Genomic DNA, 16,858 nt, shown 5'->3' with positions numbered 1-16,858 from the left:
TGTTGAGCCATGATTTAATTACCCTAAACGTAGCCAGAATAAATTAAATACAAATGAATGAAAAAAAACTCGTTACTTAAGGCCCCGTAGTAGTTCAAATATCAAAAAACGTTAATAATTAAGAGGAAGCTACGAGAAAAAAAGTGTATATTCTTGGTATACCTTATATTATAGGTAATGGGCATTAAAATCGCTTGACAAACGGAGTCTAGAAACGTTCGATTTCAAGCACAAAACTGTTATTTCATTTGTAAATAATTTTATAAGAAAGCAAAAAAGTTAATCAAGTGAAACTGTCACAGATAATCGTAACTATAATACTGTATTTTATTTAGAAAAAATATTTTTTTGAATAGATTACATTTTATATTTTTATTGAGAAATTTATTTTTTTATTTGAATTGTACTCATGCGAAACGATACGAAAACCTTCAATTTATCTAAGGCATATTTTTGGTGTTTATAATGTACACCATTTCGTTATAAAGATTAATCAAAATAGTGATTTGGCATTAAGCTTCGCCTTAATGCGATGACATACCTACATATTAATGCAAAATCATTTGTTTTTTGTTTGAAAATTTGGTCGCCTAGAAATGTTTCAGATGCTTTAATTAAATACTGCGAGTAGAATACATTTTGGCTATTAATATAATCGAGTATTTTTTAGATAAGTTTTTTTATAAGCCCAGAAAAAAATAATGTATAATGCCTATGAAAACTGCTTTAAAGTTCAAAATCTTCTACTTACGAACCCATTTTCGGTTATGATTTTATTGTTTAGTGTGGAAAATTAAGTTATTTATAAAATGATCGAAAAAAAAAATTTATGCCTGAACATTTACAAAATTAAATAAAAGGCACTTTTTGGCCATGTTTTTTTCTTGCATAAATCAAAACAGGCGGATGGTGTTAAGCGGGAATTTAAACCTTATCGCCTTCTACGTAAGGGGTGTTATTGATAACGGCTCAATTTAAAATATTACACGACGTAGTGCATCGCCTTAAGCGAAAATTGTGAAAATATTTAATAAAACACGACCCGTTTGAAATAGAGCAAACACCTCTCGAAAAATGCTTTAGTTGCAATAGGCCACTTGCATCATATTTTTTAATTTTTTTTCCGGTTAAGGAAAATATTCTAAGACATTCTGTATTATTATTATTTTTTTAATCGTATTTTTGAAACCCTGGGGATTTTTTGAAAATTTCAATCCGAAAAATCAGACCTTTTTTTATAAACCGGAAAGACGAGACATAATTTTATATGTGAGAAAAAACAACGATTACATAGCCGAAAATCATTTTAAAAAAAAAGAACGTTTTCCACACGAATGACACAGCAGAATAACGATGCATACCAAAAATATTACATCTCATAAATATTTTTTTCCTTGATCCATCTTATTGATCATAAATCATTATAATGTACAACGTCTATATTAATAAATCCAATGTAATATACTTGTACTTGTAAATTATAATAATAATAGGAATATTATAAAATTTGATTTTGATAAAATCAGCACCATAACCATTATACCTCTAAAACACGTACCGACATCTAAATTGTACGGGGTTCTCTTCACATCTGTCAAAAATTCAAACCAAATGAAAACAATAAATCTAGTGAACGAATTCAAAAATTCGCCTGAAATCAAAGTGATGCCATATAAAAAAATTAAATCAGTGTGGAATTTTACAAAATTAATAGGAACATTTTCAGTAGACGGGACATTTTCATGTAGTGACGACACGAGCCCAAATAATGGATTTATTTATTTAAAAATAAATGTACATTTCTACAAAATTTTACTAACATTTTCGTAATCTTAGTAAAAAGATCTATCCACACGATTTTTTCCAAGTCGTTATGAAATCCATGCAAGTGGCCTATTAAAGATACACTGTGAATTTTTTCAAGCCTATAACATATTAAATAACAGAACAAAATATGTTTTAAATAATTTTTGGAGCTTACTTTGCGATTTTTTTCCATCGATGAAATTTCATATAATTAACGCTTCAATGTATAAATATTATCTTCAAAAATAACATATGTTTTTTAAACTTAAAAACTTAGAGTTAACGAGAAGCTTATTTTAAATCGGTAGAAATTGGGTATGCGCGAGCGTCTCTTAAAATACTAAGTAATTAACATGAGATGTCCCGTCATCCTGTCTTGACACAATATTCTTGCTATATTTACATTTATACGTTACCTCAAACAATTCTTCTGTTATATCAACTCATGACATGACCTTTTTAAATACATCTATTTTAATTTTACTTTGGTTTTCGTTAATGAATGAATGCAAATCTTGAACACGGACATTAACCCACTTCCTAACATCCGATTAAGCTAAAATTCGGCAAATAGACTCGTTGTCGTTTTGTTTTCGTTGCAATCACATAGACACACATCTAATTACCTGAAAACTGTAATTATTACTAAAGAAATTTTTTTGGAAAAAAAAGAAGAAATAATTGTATTTCAGTTCATTATTGGTACCTAATTTGTTTGGTCATACCTATGTCGTGAAAAAGACTGAATACTCTAGAAATGAGATCTCTGAGGCGTATGTATGATAAAACTATGTATGATCGTATGCGAAATGTGGACATTTGCAAAGAATGCAAGGCTTATATAAGCGTGATGAGTAAGATTAAGAAATGGACGCTTAGATGGTTTGGGCATGGAGAGCGAATGAACGTACAAAGGAATGTAGGAGAATGTGAATGGTATAAGGAGCCAGAGACGCCCGAGGATGACATGGTACGATCAAGCAAACTAGATATTCGAGTCGGGCCGTGTAAAGAGTCAGAATAACAGTATGTATGAAATGATGTATGAATGTTAATGAGGCAAGGAGTGTGTTTCGAGACCGAGTCGTTCAGTCTTCTCTGCATACCCATTCGAGGACACGGCGTGATTAGTTAGTTTTCAAAAATATTAATTTTTTAAATTACTTAATTTATTTATTTTGCTGATTGTTTGATAATATAGCATAATTGATAAGGGAGATTATTGTAGTTTTTTACTACAATTTTTTTCAAGAGTCTTCATTTAAGTGGTAAACATTGATATAATTTATTTAATATGTTAATAAAGGTTCCATGATAACTCAACACAGTGACCATTAAACACTTCTTTAAAAAGTGATATAAATTCATTAAAAACTATGAAAAAAAAATTAAACCTAACCTACTTAACCCAGTTAGTAAAGTTTTTGTTTCATCACTTTCCATGACTTTATATAACTTTTTAAAGATGTGATGAATTATAAAACGTCAAATCATTTGAGAAAATAATTATTTATTGATTGTATCAGATGAAGTATTATAAACATGTTTTTCAATAGTTTGGCAGTCTAAAACTGTAATGGTGATGTATTATATACTATATTGACTTCCTGCATAATATAAATTTCACCGTCTGCATAACAGTGCGGTAAAGAATTTTGGCACTGTGCCCAGAGATCGCGGGTTCAAAACGCGGTGAAGTGCAAATAGTTTTATGAAGAAATTGTTGGTTTTTTCTGTGCATGCAAAATTAAAATATATTATGTTGTACAATAACTGGTAATTTAATTATTTTAATAAGACAAGGATTTTCAAAATTCTGCTTTAAGTGGTGGAAAAAGGGAGCGGGGTGGTTTTAGAAATCTCATATTACCGTTACAGTTTTCTTGTTTGAAGGTCAAGCATGCGAAATTTCAACAATCTAGGCATAAAACTGAAGATTTGTTTAAATCGAATCTAGTATTTACTACACGGCTTCACGAGCAGTTCTTTTATAGCTATGAAGATTCGCCAAATGAACCCACCCTTTTAAAGGATGTTTTTAGCAAAATAAACAAAAATTCACTTTGGCTCATGGTATAAGTAACGTTGCGAGCTAAAATAAGATGCGATAACCTTGAAATTTCAGTCATATTAAGATACGCAAATTTCATGACGCCAGAACTCACTGTTGGAGAGTTTGTGCAGACTCAAAAAAACAGTATTTAAATATAAATATATATCTGGGAGATATATTTCATCTTAAAAATAATCAATATAAATATTGTTTATTTCAATTCTTTTATATATCGAGACACAAATAGACATCTATAATTTCCGCAATATATATATTTTTATTTTGAATATCTATTTATGTGAGACTTCTTATCATTTTTACTAATGTATCTTATTTTATTATATGCTTTTGTTGTAACATTTAATATTTTTCTTTTTTCGTTGTAGGTATTATGTTTCCTTTATTGTTTTAATTTTGTAGAATTTATAATAACTATGATACTCAACTATTAAACCTTGTAGTGTGTAAAAGCCCATTAGGGCGTGTAATAATAATAAATAAATAAATAAATGCAAAAATATACGAATTTTCAATGTGTAGTAACTAAACAGTTGACAGTCTAAAAAATGAATTTGGGTATTAAAACACGTAGATTTATAAATTAGTTTGTTTTCGCTCTTTCTGTTGTTCCTTTTTCGACCTTTCTAGTGGGTCGTCTAAAGCCCTCTGATTATTTTTACATAAAACCCCACATGTCATATTTATATACATATATAACATGATTGCCTTAAAAAACATTAAATTTTAAGTTTTGAAGATAATCTTTACACATTTGCAGAGTTGAAAAGTAATTGTATGAAATTCGCTGGATGGAAAAAAAACGTAAATTATGCTACGAAAATTGTAAAAAAAACACGTCAGGTTCTAATATGTAATAAGTTATAGATATTTTATGACATTTGTCGAAAGATTTTTTAATTATAATAATACTTGGATGTTTTGTATAGCGCCGTTTTTGTAAAAAAAAAACACCTCAAAACGTTGTATAAATACTAACATAATATATTTGTTTAATCTTATTACTAACTGTAGACTTGACTAGACAAACTAACATCAAGCTCGATGGACCTTTATAGACTTAAGCCATTAAAAACTAGAAGAGACTGCGCAGATATAATATGTCTCCATAAAATTATCAATGGCTTTATTGATTGTTCTCCCCTTCTGTCTGAAATTAATTTTAGAGTCCCGAGCGTTAGAACTAGAGAAAAATCACTGCAATCAAAGTAAACGTTGTCCAGATCAATACCATCCAATTCCGGCCATAAAAAATCATTAATCATCTCTCGATAGCGCAATCCATTCACCGTAACTGTTGCTCCAGCCTCATTTTCGAAAAAGTAATGTGCAATGACTCCGCCGGACCATCAACCGCACCAAACAGTCACACGTTGAGGATAGAGAGGCTTTTCAACAATAACTCTTGGGTTTTCAAGCCCCAGATGCGACAATTTTGCTTGTTGACGATGCCACCGAGGTGGAAATGGGCCTCATCACTCAAGATGATTTGCATTTGATTCACTCAAGTGAATTTTAATAATTTCAATGCGTTGTTAAAGCGTGTATCGTTCCATTTTTACTAATGGCGTAGTTTCTACTTGTCAAATGTCAAAAAATGACAGCTTCAAAAGTAACATCTACCGAAATAGCGGGCTATTCAAAATAACACCTCTTATTGGAAAACCCTATATATATAATACATGGATATTTTATTTATTGAAAGTAGAGAAGAGTCAAGCAACACCGGGTACACGTAAGCTAGTTAAATATAAAAAATCAACCTGCTTATGTTTGTGCTCGCAAAGCTCGAAAAGTAGTCGACCGATATCGCTGAAAATTTCAAGGTTTGTTCTTATTAGTGTCAGGAGTGTCTAGAGAGTAGTTTGAAGTCGGGGACGCTCAAGAAATATGTAACGCAATCTCTGCATCGGAATCAAAGTCGACGTAATGTAGTTGTTTAACATTGTGGTGAAGAAGTCATAGACGCCCGAGAAATACATTAGCAATAACGAACATTGCGGGGTACACTAGTAAAATATAAATAAATTAATTAAAAGTGGGGAAAGGAATGAAAAGAGGAATAAAAATCATTTACCATGGCAATACTGAGCCAGTGATCAGAAAAATAAAAATGTGTGATAGGGGGTCCAGCAACATTTTTAACCAATTCTCTGTGAACAACGCGCATTTTATTTTGTCAAGGAAATTATCAAGGCTTCTTTCTGACGTTTTTAAATTACAATATTTTTATCTGATGTAATTTTTCGTTTTAAAATCATTAATTCCCTTATTGACATACATTATTGCAACTCATTTCAATTTTAGTTCCTAACAAAGTCACACGAACTAAAAATATCATTCACTGCAACAATAGTGTCAATACCAATTCGTTTATAAACTCCCGCATACACAACTTAGACTAACGTTGAAGAAGTCGGGAACGTACGAGGAAGACATGGCACGATCAAGAGAACCAAACACTTGAGTCTGGCAATGTAAAGAGTTGGAATAACGGAAGAGTATGTATGAGACGATTTATAAACGTGAATGAGGCAAGATTTGTGTGCCAAGATCCATTTGTTTGGCGGTCCGTCCTCTCTGCCTACCCCATCGGGGCGTGATGGTTAGTTAGTATCATATTGTAATGTATAAAATTTTTGAAAGTGAATTCTTACATTAAGGACGAGGTACCCACTATAAGAATTTACTATACGCTTCCTTGATATGGCATACAACCCACTTAAGCGATCAAATTGTAAACATCCAATGTGTTTGTTGTCATCAATATTGTCATTTATGTTGTTCACAATTATGCACTTCGTTAACGTATGTTCAACATCTTCAATTTGTTCATATATCGAGCACATTGGAGAATCATAAAGTTTCATCAAACCACAGACATAGGAATTAATAGACGAGAAGATAATGGCGAGGGGAAAAATCAAATGTTGAAGAACGAAGGGAGTAAGGCTGACTGTGATTCGTCAATAAATCAATCTGACAGTAAATAGGCATCTCGCATTATAATATCACCATTTACTTCTTAAAAGTAAAATCTGCTTTTGAATGAATAGACATTTTTACATGGGAGCGCAAATTACTCGCCACGTTATGAACAAATTTGCGAAGTCCAAATTCGGCAAAAAAATTCGGTTCTATTTTCTGAGTAGAATATTTCGTTTAAGTATTTAGATAAGACACCTTATAAATGTTCATAATTTACTTCCCAGCAACCAACCCGCTTTGTGTTTCGCGTCCAGACGTTTCTCGATGTGATAGTATATGTTTCTAAAACTGATCTATATTATACGATGTGAATTTGCTTAAAATAAAGTAAAATGATGCTTACATATGGAATGTAATACGACAATTGGGTTTATTCTCTTTTTCAAATCTATTTTTACAAGTTTTCATAGTACAAGTCAACATTTTGCCGTGTTATTTCGTAAAATGAACCGATGATGCCTCGACCATAGTTCGCACAAGAATGATGACGTCACGTTTTCAAATTTCACTTGAGGCCATACGCGAGCACAGCCGGCTCCAATGGAACCGGTATGGGGAGTGGGAATAATACGCTTTTAATCACTTAGGGCAGGTCTACTAATATTCATATGTCTATGCATCAAACACAATATTCTTACTATGTGCATATCCAGATCTTAATATAAAAATGATTCTCGTTTCTGATCTTTTCAGATTAACTTTAGTGAGTAATGGTGTTTTAAACGGTTCCTTTTGGAGCTCTGTATACCATACTACCTTATTGGTAGACAAACATACATTTCATATTTCATTATTATTTTTTACTAGCTGACATCTACCCGGCGTTACTGGGGGTTATCCTTAGGAGATAGACATACAACACCTGAGACTTTTCTGTAGGCCTTTTTAAGATAGACAATTTCGTAGTACATTATTTTGATGTATCTCATAAGGATTAGCCAGCGTAAGCAATGTAGTGCTCAAAAAAATATTTTTACGACTTTTCTCTACTTTAATATTAAATGCATGTATTATACAGGTGTATCGGCACGTACCCGACAAACTTTAACCAGCTATTCCTTAGCACATTTGGAGTAAAAAATCTTATGTGCACTTTGCTGTCCGGTAACGTTTTTTTTAATAAAAAATTAATTATTCATATTTTCACCACAAGTCACCACTGTTTTATCCTTTGTCAAAGTTTGAAAACCTATCTGGCAAATATTTTAGTCGAATTCCGTTGAATAATGCACGTGTGTACCTATATTGGCGCACTTTTACAATTACAACGAAATGGCACGGCACCATTCGTCTCATTTTTAACTATTATTATTTAGTGTGTGCGAAAGAGCGAAGACGCATTTTGACATACTTGTTTATAACAGCTGTTGAACACGAAACGCAATGCCAATGACAGTGATGTAGTGTGGAAATTTTATTTTTTTTTGTTTCTAATTGAAAAAAAATGTTACCGACAGCAAAGTGCCCATAACATTTTTTACTCCAAATGTGCTAAGGAATAGCTGGTTAAAGTTTGTCGGGTTAGTGCCGATACACCCTGTATAAGTCAACCTTTCGAAAGAAATTCTCTATATGATAGTGAAAACCCTATCAATATCCGTTGCGTTGTTTAGAAGAACTAAGCGCACAAACAGACAGACGCGGATAACGACTTTATTTCAAACTATTTAAAGGTTTTGTTTTAACATATTTATTGCATATTTGTCTCTTTCCAGCATGATTACTTATCTTGTTCTTATCTATTTATCACATTCACCTTTATCGTTATAAATAAATGCTTACGTTATTTAAATAATGTTTTTGGAGCATTGCAATCCGAATAAAAAAGAAAAACAAATACATTTAAAAAAAAAAATTTAGTTAATATTTTACCTTTGTAGTGTTGAACAAGGGCGTTTTTATGAAGAAGTTATAACTTTAATTCTATCCACATTGTTTGTGTTTTTACTCCTTAACTAATGGGTGTTTTTTTTATATTTAACTCGGCTAAGAAACAACTATCTACCCTACATTAATGGTTGTGTAGAATTTGAAACACGTTTACAATAAGTAAGGTTATAAATCTGACACTATTTTGTTTAATTTTTTTTCTAAATAAATATAATGTATTCCCCATATTGCTGCCATGTTCCTTTTTAAATAATTATTAATAACAAACCTAAAATACATATTTTTCCAGCAACCATTATTATAAATTCATTATGAAAGAGAAAGGGGCCTTTTTGGCCAAGAGCTCTGTATGCCAATTTATCAAAAGTCTTTAATATATTGGTCACCGTGTGACAAGCAGTTGCCTAGTATGGTGATTTAATGTATCAATGTTTTGTTAATGTCAACTAAATACCATGTATTGTGATCAGTGATCTCCGTGGAAAATTTCCGCAATGTATTGGTCACCGTGTCACAGGCAGTTGCCCAGTGTGATGATTTAATGTGTCAATACTTTGTTAATGTTAATTAAAAACATCTATTGTGATCTGTGATCTCCGTGGAAAATTTCTATAATGTATTGGTCGCCGTGTCGCAAGCAGTTGCCTAGTATTGTGATTTAATGTATCAATGCTTTGTTAATGTTAATTAAAAACATGTATTGTGATCTGTGATCTCCGTGGAAAATTTCTATAATGTATTGGTCGCCGTGTCGCAGGCAGTTGCCTAGTATTGTGATTTAATGTATCAATGCTTTGTTAATGTCAATTAAATACAATGTATTGTGATCTGTGATCTGTGATTTCCGTGGAAATATTCTATAATGTATTGGTCACCGTGTCACAGGCAGTTGCATAGTATTGTGATTTAATGTATCAATGCTTTGTTAATGTCAATTAAATACCATGTATTGTGATCTGTGATTTCCGTGGAAATATTCTATAATGTATTGGTCACCGTGTCACAGGCAGTTGCCTAATATGGTGATTTAATGTATCAATGCTTTGTTAATGTTAATTAAAAACATGTATTGTGATCTGTGATCTCCGTGGAAAATTTCTATAATGTGTTAGTCACCATGTTACAAGCAGTTGCCTAGTATTGTGATTTAATGTATCAATGCTTTTTTAATGTCAATTAAATACCATGTATTGTGATTTGTGATCTCCGTGGAAAATTTCGAATATTCAGAAACATCATCCGAGTATGAAAATGTTTTAAAATGTCCATCACTAGAAAAAAGCCGCTCCGGAATGATCGTTTGTAATTATTTTTCGCTATTTGCAGTTTAGTTCACCTCTCTGCTGTAGCCTGGCCGAGCTAATTGACAAAGGGGAATGAACAAAGTACTTTATTAGAGGCAGTATAAAAATTTGCAAATTTTGTTCACTTTGCCCTCACTTTGATTTCGCAGTTCATCTTTGTGGAAAAGAATTCTCAAAGCGTTTCCGCAAAACTGAGTTAAACCTTTAAGTAAGTTAGTTATTATAAAACTGTGCGGTTTGTTAATTAGTTTTATGGTAGTTCATTATAAAAACCATTAAAATAATGTTAAAAATATACAAATAAATAGTGGAACATACTTTCTCTTTATGTGCACGGATTGCTCTTTAATTAAAAATCTCTTAAAATTATTTGTTGACCAGTTAAAAACGGGATTGCAGGCCGCTTCCTGATACACTTTTAGTAAATTTGTAATAATATTGGAACACGTGTTCATGCACTAGTGTTTGACTTAATAATATAATATAGTTAGGATTTTTGAGAATTCATGTTCCCACATCAATTCATTGGTATTTTACTAATAGTGTATCAAGAAACCTGTCAATTTATTCGTAAGGGCTTGCAATCTCATTTTAACTGGATAAATAATAATCTGAAGATATTCCTAAAAAAATAGCAATATTTTTTTATCAGTAAGTTTCCTCTGTGTGAATTTCGCACAAGAGTCCCAATTTAAGTCATTGACTGACTTTGGCATCAACAATTTATTGGGGTAGTTGTGGGGTTGAAAAAATTGGGGAGGGGATGGAGATGTGGAAGAGAAAGTTTTCGAAATACCTAATTATTCAGAGCTGGTCACCAAAAGTAGGTATACACAAATATGTTCAAACGTGTCCCATTTAAAATGATTTACCTGTACGTACCTTTTAGGAGGGTAAGTGCAGGTAACTCTATTAATGGAGGACTGAACGCAGTTGGCGCTAACAAAAAAATGTCCAAAGAAGCGAAGCCAGCAGTCCACAATGGAGTGCTGATACCTACCCTGATGTGAGGCATGGGATTGGCAGGGAATGAAAGTAAACTGAATGCCGTCTAAATGAGATCCCTGAGGCGTACGTGTGGTAAAACAAAAACCTACCCTGATGTGAGGGATGAAATTGGCAGAGAATGAAAGCAAACTGAATGCCGTTGAAATGAGATCCCTGGGGCGTACGTGTGGTAAAACCGAAAAATTCGGGAATGAGCAAAGAATGGAAGGCTGATTTAAGCGAAGTGAGAAAGATTAAGAAAAGATTTGGGCATGTAGTGCGAATGAACAAAGAAAGGAGTGTAAGGATAATATATGACGCGAATGTGAATGCTAGAAGAAGTCGGAGACGCCCGAGGAAGACATGGTACGATCAAGAGAACAACTCCATCTAAAATTTTCGCTTAAACATTTCCTGTTCAAATATAAAAACAAAACTCCCTAACAACACAACTACACCACCAGAACAATAACCAACGGTCACTACAAAGTACCTTCACTACATACCAAGTCAGCTCAAAGACAATTTTTCTTCCTAGTTCCTAAAATCTTTAACTTTATCCCTGAAAAACTAAAAACCGTGACTCCGTGAATCCATGGATCCTTACACACGGAATACATTACAACTACCCGTACAATATCCATTCATTCTACACTCTATCAATTTGATCACCTTTCAGACAAAACAAAATATATCCTTATTCCCTAACTTAGCGGTATAGTATGTACATAATTAATTAGTGTGATCTATTTACTAATAATTTCTCAAATTTTTCATTTTCTTATAATTCTCTAACTTTTCCATCCTCTTCTTGCAACCCAAACTAGCTATACATCATTTTTCTTATTTATATTACATTAATGTATAGATTCTCTGTCCGCAAACTGTAAAAATTCACCCGCCATAACACAGGGTCATCCCTAGCATGGAGGCTGAAATATCACAAAAAACCACATATACTCTCTAAATCATATAATATAAACAAATAAAATTAAGTCGGGTATTATAAAGAGTCTCTCTCTCTCTAACTGCAGAGAAACGGCGATGATGGTTACTCAGTTAGTTAGTTTACTATTTAGACGAAAGCTTTTCTAAAAATGACCTGCGAATGGTAGTAATAAAGTATTAATTGTTAATTTTACATAGCCATTGCTCACTTGTTTTGAACTTATTCAAATTATGCTCAGCTTGCTAACGGATTATTATACTAAAATTCATATTATCCGCCGAGAATAATTGCCCGAACTTCAGACTTCAGACAATGCCTAAACGCTAAATACACCCCTTTCAAACGGAAAATTTGCCAGGAATTCAAAATATTCATATCCGACAATCGCGTTGGAAAATTGAATTAGCTAAGTCCGCTGAACTTTTCGTGTGTGTGCACCTTGCGTTTGAGGCAACCTGCCCAGGTTACTATACCACCCCCCCTAAATTGGGGATGGCGCAAGTTATTTTGGGAGGTTTGTTTGGGGTGTTGGCGGTGTTTGGGAGTTGGGATTTGCCACGCCTTCAAGTCTCCCCCTTGTGACACTCTCCGGCCTATGAAGAGGCTTAAAACTTTGGAAAAAGGGTGGATTTCATATTTTATTATTGTTTAAGAATTTTATAGGGGTGTTAATACAAATCGATAAGTTTGGCAACTTTCTTCATAGGACGAGTTTCGAATGCGAGATAAAAGTAAGTACTGTTTATGACTTAACATAACACATACATACAATGTATGGTACTAGCGCAGATGGGTGAAAAATCACGGCATAATATAATTCTACAGTTGAAATAATATTAAAAAATTCGCTTCTAATGTTATAACTAGGTACTTATAACAATCGTTCGTTTTAATTTGTTCAAACGAACATTTCTAGTTTTGAAAATAACAATTAAATTCCAAGCAATTCCGAGTTAATTGAATTGTTAGATTATAAGTTATTTATTTTTTGTATTGCAATTTTTACCAACGATAATGTAACGAACGATATGTTTAGCAAACCTGGGTCTTGAAGATTCTCATAGTTGTAGGTGGAAACACAAGAACCTGACATGCGTTCGATTAACGTAAACTAAAACTAAACTAAACTGACCAAAATGGTTCTAGTTTAGCGTCGGAGCACCTTTGATTTAAGTAGCGGTAAATTAGGAAATATCCGATATTCTTGGTTCCATTACATACATCGATCAAGATATGCATAATCTAGTAATGTCAAAAAAAATTAAGGCATTTTGAGAAAAACGCTTTTCAAAGATTTTTGAAATGGACCCATTCGCGTTGCATTAATTTAATATAGTCTATTTTTAAAGGCATTCTGAAATTTGCACGGCTTTTTATGTCTGGAATACGTATTTTCAGTTTGCCAAATCATTGACGTAATGAGATTAAATAGAACATTGAAAAATGCAATTCACGTCATGCCATAGTGCAATAGTCTATCTATACAAAACCTGAAAAAGAGTGTCTGTAGTTGGTTTTGTTTTTTATACAAATATACAGTTTTATTCCGATGATGATATTTTTCACATATGACCTTCAAAACATCAGAATGATCGCTGTCTAAATTATATTTCGAAAAACCACGCCATACGTTTTTCCCACTCGTGAAATCATATTGATCCTTCTCAATGCAATTTTGCACACCTGACATTCAAAATAAGAGAAAAATTATTACTGACTACAACTGATTTCGAAAATCCCTGCGTAATTTCCGGGCATCACCGGGGATTTCAGCAATTTTGGAACTCGGCAAATTCCTTTGCAAAGTCGGTTAGAAAAGCCATTTAAGGCGATGCACTACGTCGTGTAATATTTTAAATTGAGCCGCTATCAATAACAACCCTTACGTAGATGTCAATAAGGTTTAAATTCCCGCTTAACACCATCCGCCTGTTTTGATTTATGCAAGAAAAAAACATTGCCAAAAAGTGCCTGTTATTTTATTTTGTGGATGTTCAGGCATACATATTTTTTTTTCAGATCATTTTATAAATAAATTAATTTGCCACATTATACAATAAAATCATATCCGAAAATGGGTTCGTAAGTAGGAGATTTTGAACTTTAAAGCAGTTTTCATAGGCCTTTACATTATTTTTTTCTGGGCTTATAAAAAGACTTATCTAAAAAATACTCGATTATTTCAAAGGCCAAGATGTATTCTACTCGCAGTATTTAATTAAAGCATCTGAAACATTTCTAGGCGACCAAATTTTCAAACCAAAAACACGTGATTTTGCATTACTACGTAGTGCATCGCCTTAATATGTTTGTTTATCGATAAATCAAATAATAATAGGTAGGTAGGTACACAAGAACACATGAAGTGCCTCATGGGCGTGTGTCGTGATCCAAATATAAGGCCAATTTGGGCCTTTATTGCCATACAAAACTGTGTTTTACCATGATTATGAAATTCAAATGAACAGACCGCGTGAAAAATGGTCTAGAAGTAAAATGTATTAAGTCAGGGGTACATTTGTTTCCATTCAAATTTAAATGGAAGTACTTCTAGTTTTATTCTTTATTCAAAGATTGGGTTAATTAATACGCGTTTATACAGAGCCATAAATAGAGCATAGATAATGAGGTGGGCGTGCCAATACTAGCACTAACCGACCACCAATATAAACTGCCAACTATTCGTGTGGGGGTTCCGCTATTAAAAGTTTGGCAGCCGCTGGTCTCGCTAAGTTCACCGCCGATTCAGTAAACAGATTGCAGTAGGAACTAGAACGGCCAACTGATTATTAGGAAGAAGATCTTTTAAAGTTAATCGAGAGAAGTAGATATTTCCAGTATCGCCTTGGTGAAAGATCACCATTCAGAATGGAATCGTTCTTAAAAAGGAAATATTTATTTATTTAAATACAAATTTTGGTAGAAAGCTGTCACTTTGTGGGTACAAATATTAATTGAAATAAATCAATAACTTTGAAACCACAATTTATTTATTTTAATTTTTTTAATACGGACCGGCTTCGCTTAACACAAGCGAATTTGGCTTAAGGCGATGCCATACGTAGTAATTCAAAATCATTTGTTTTTGGTTTGAAAATTTGGTCGCATAGAAATGTTTTAGATGCTTTAATTAAATATTGCGAGTAGAATACATCTTGACCTTTGAAATAATCGAGTATTTTTTATTTAAGTTTTTTTATAAGCCCAGAAAAAAATAATGTATAGGCCTATGAAAACTGCTTTAATGTTCAAAATCTCCTACTTACGAACCCATTTTCGGATAAGATTTTATTGTATAATGTGGCAAATTAAGTTATTTATAAAATGATCGGAAAAAATTAAATATTTATGCCTGAACATCCACAAAATAAAATAAAAGGCACTTTTTAGTCATGTTTTTTTCTTGCATAAATCAAAACAGGCGGATGGTGTTAAGCGGGAATTTAAACCTTATCGCCATCTACGTAAGGGTTGATATTGATAGCGGCTCGATTTAAAATATTACACGATTTAGTGCATCGCCTTAACACAAGCGCTTAACAAAATTTGCCAATCATCGATAAAGATCATACCTTCAGTAAAAAAATCGGTGCTAAGATTTTACACAGAAATCAGACATCGGGCATCAAATAGACTAAATTATTTGGAAGGACTTTAAATAAAGAAAAAACCCAAATACTCAATAATCAATTAAATGTGTCCTATAGCTCAATATTAGGGATATTTTCCATAAACGAGTAAATACCCTTAATCACCTGTTCAAGTCATGTTTTGTCCCTGTTGACATAACTTGGTAACAAATTATATTTCACCTCTCTCTTTCTCTCTATCACTATGTAAGATGTTAATTTCACTCTCCCGCTGTTTTATAATTTTTTTTTTTTTTTTTTAAAAGAAAGACAAACATTCCCAGGTTACGAATAACCCAACAATGTTTGAAAATCTCCTACTACCACCACAGAAAGCCGAAAATGTTGCTTGTGTTGTGATGGAGGACTTAGCCAGCCGAGGAATCGAACACGCGACGCTCGGGTGAGACCCAAGCGCTATACCCACTCAACCACTGTTTTGTCTCTTTCTGTATGTATATAAGCTCACATATTGTAAATTTTTTGATCGGTATAATTTTATACTCTGAAGATGCTTGTGTTAAGCGAAACCTGTCGGTATTAATAAAATAAAAATAAATAAATCGTGGTTACAAACAAAGTTTTTGTTTTATTTAAAAAATATATATTAGTAATGATTACGTATTAATTTCTAAATAGTATAAAATAAAGTCGCTATCCGCGTCTGTCTGTTGGTGCGCTTAGTTCTTCTAAACCACCCAACGGATTTTGATAAGGTTTCAACTATTGTATAGAGAATTTCTTCCGAAAGATTTACATATATAATTAACATAACATTTGTGCCCTTGAGGTGTTTTTGCACAAAAACGGCGCTATAAAAGTCATCCAGGTATTATTATTATTATACATTATATATTTATAGAAAGTAGAGAAAAGTCGATGTTTTATAATCAAGTCGTAAAAATATGTTTTCGGGCCCTACATTGTTAACCCTGGCTAAACCTTATGAGATACATCAATATTACGTACTACATAATTGTATGTTAAAAACGCCTACAGAAAAGTTGTAAATTGTAAAAGTCTATCTCCTAAGGATAACTTACAGCAACGCTGGGTTCAATAAGCTAGTTATTAATAATATTACAAAATAATAATCTGATGCCAAACTGTACAAACCCATGAATTTAATAACGTATATGAATATATAATTACAGGATGACTTAAATAATGTAGCTTTCTATTCTCATAATAACCAGAGATTTTAATGGTCCAAGAAAAGACAAAAACATAAAAT

General features: G+C 32.5%; 1 protein-coding gene across 4 annotated transcripts in view; it reads left to right on the top strand.

Annotated features, from left to right (window-relative positions):
- The window catches only part of LOC149425949 (uncharacterized), a 567,412-nt gene that overhangs the window by 12,139 nt on the left and 538,415 nt on the right, over window positions 1-16,858 (top strand). The window lies entirely within an intron of this gene.

This window comes from Hesperophylax consimilis, chromosome 2, assembly GCF_061612785.1.
Source record: "Hesperophylax consimilis isolate HC1 chromosome 2, BYU_Hcon_1.0, whole genome shotgun sequence".
Classification (NCBI taxonomy): Eukaryota; Metazoa; Arthropoda; class Insecta; order Trichoptera; family Limnephilidae; genus Hesperophylax; species Hesperophylax consimilis.
Note: the sequence above shows the minus strand (reverse complement) of the source record. Positions and strands in the feature narration are given on the sequence as shown.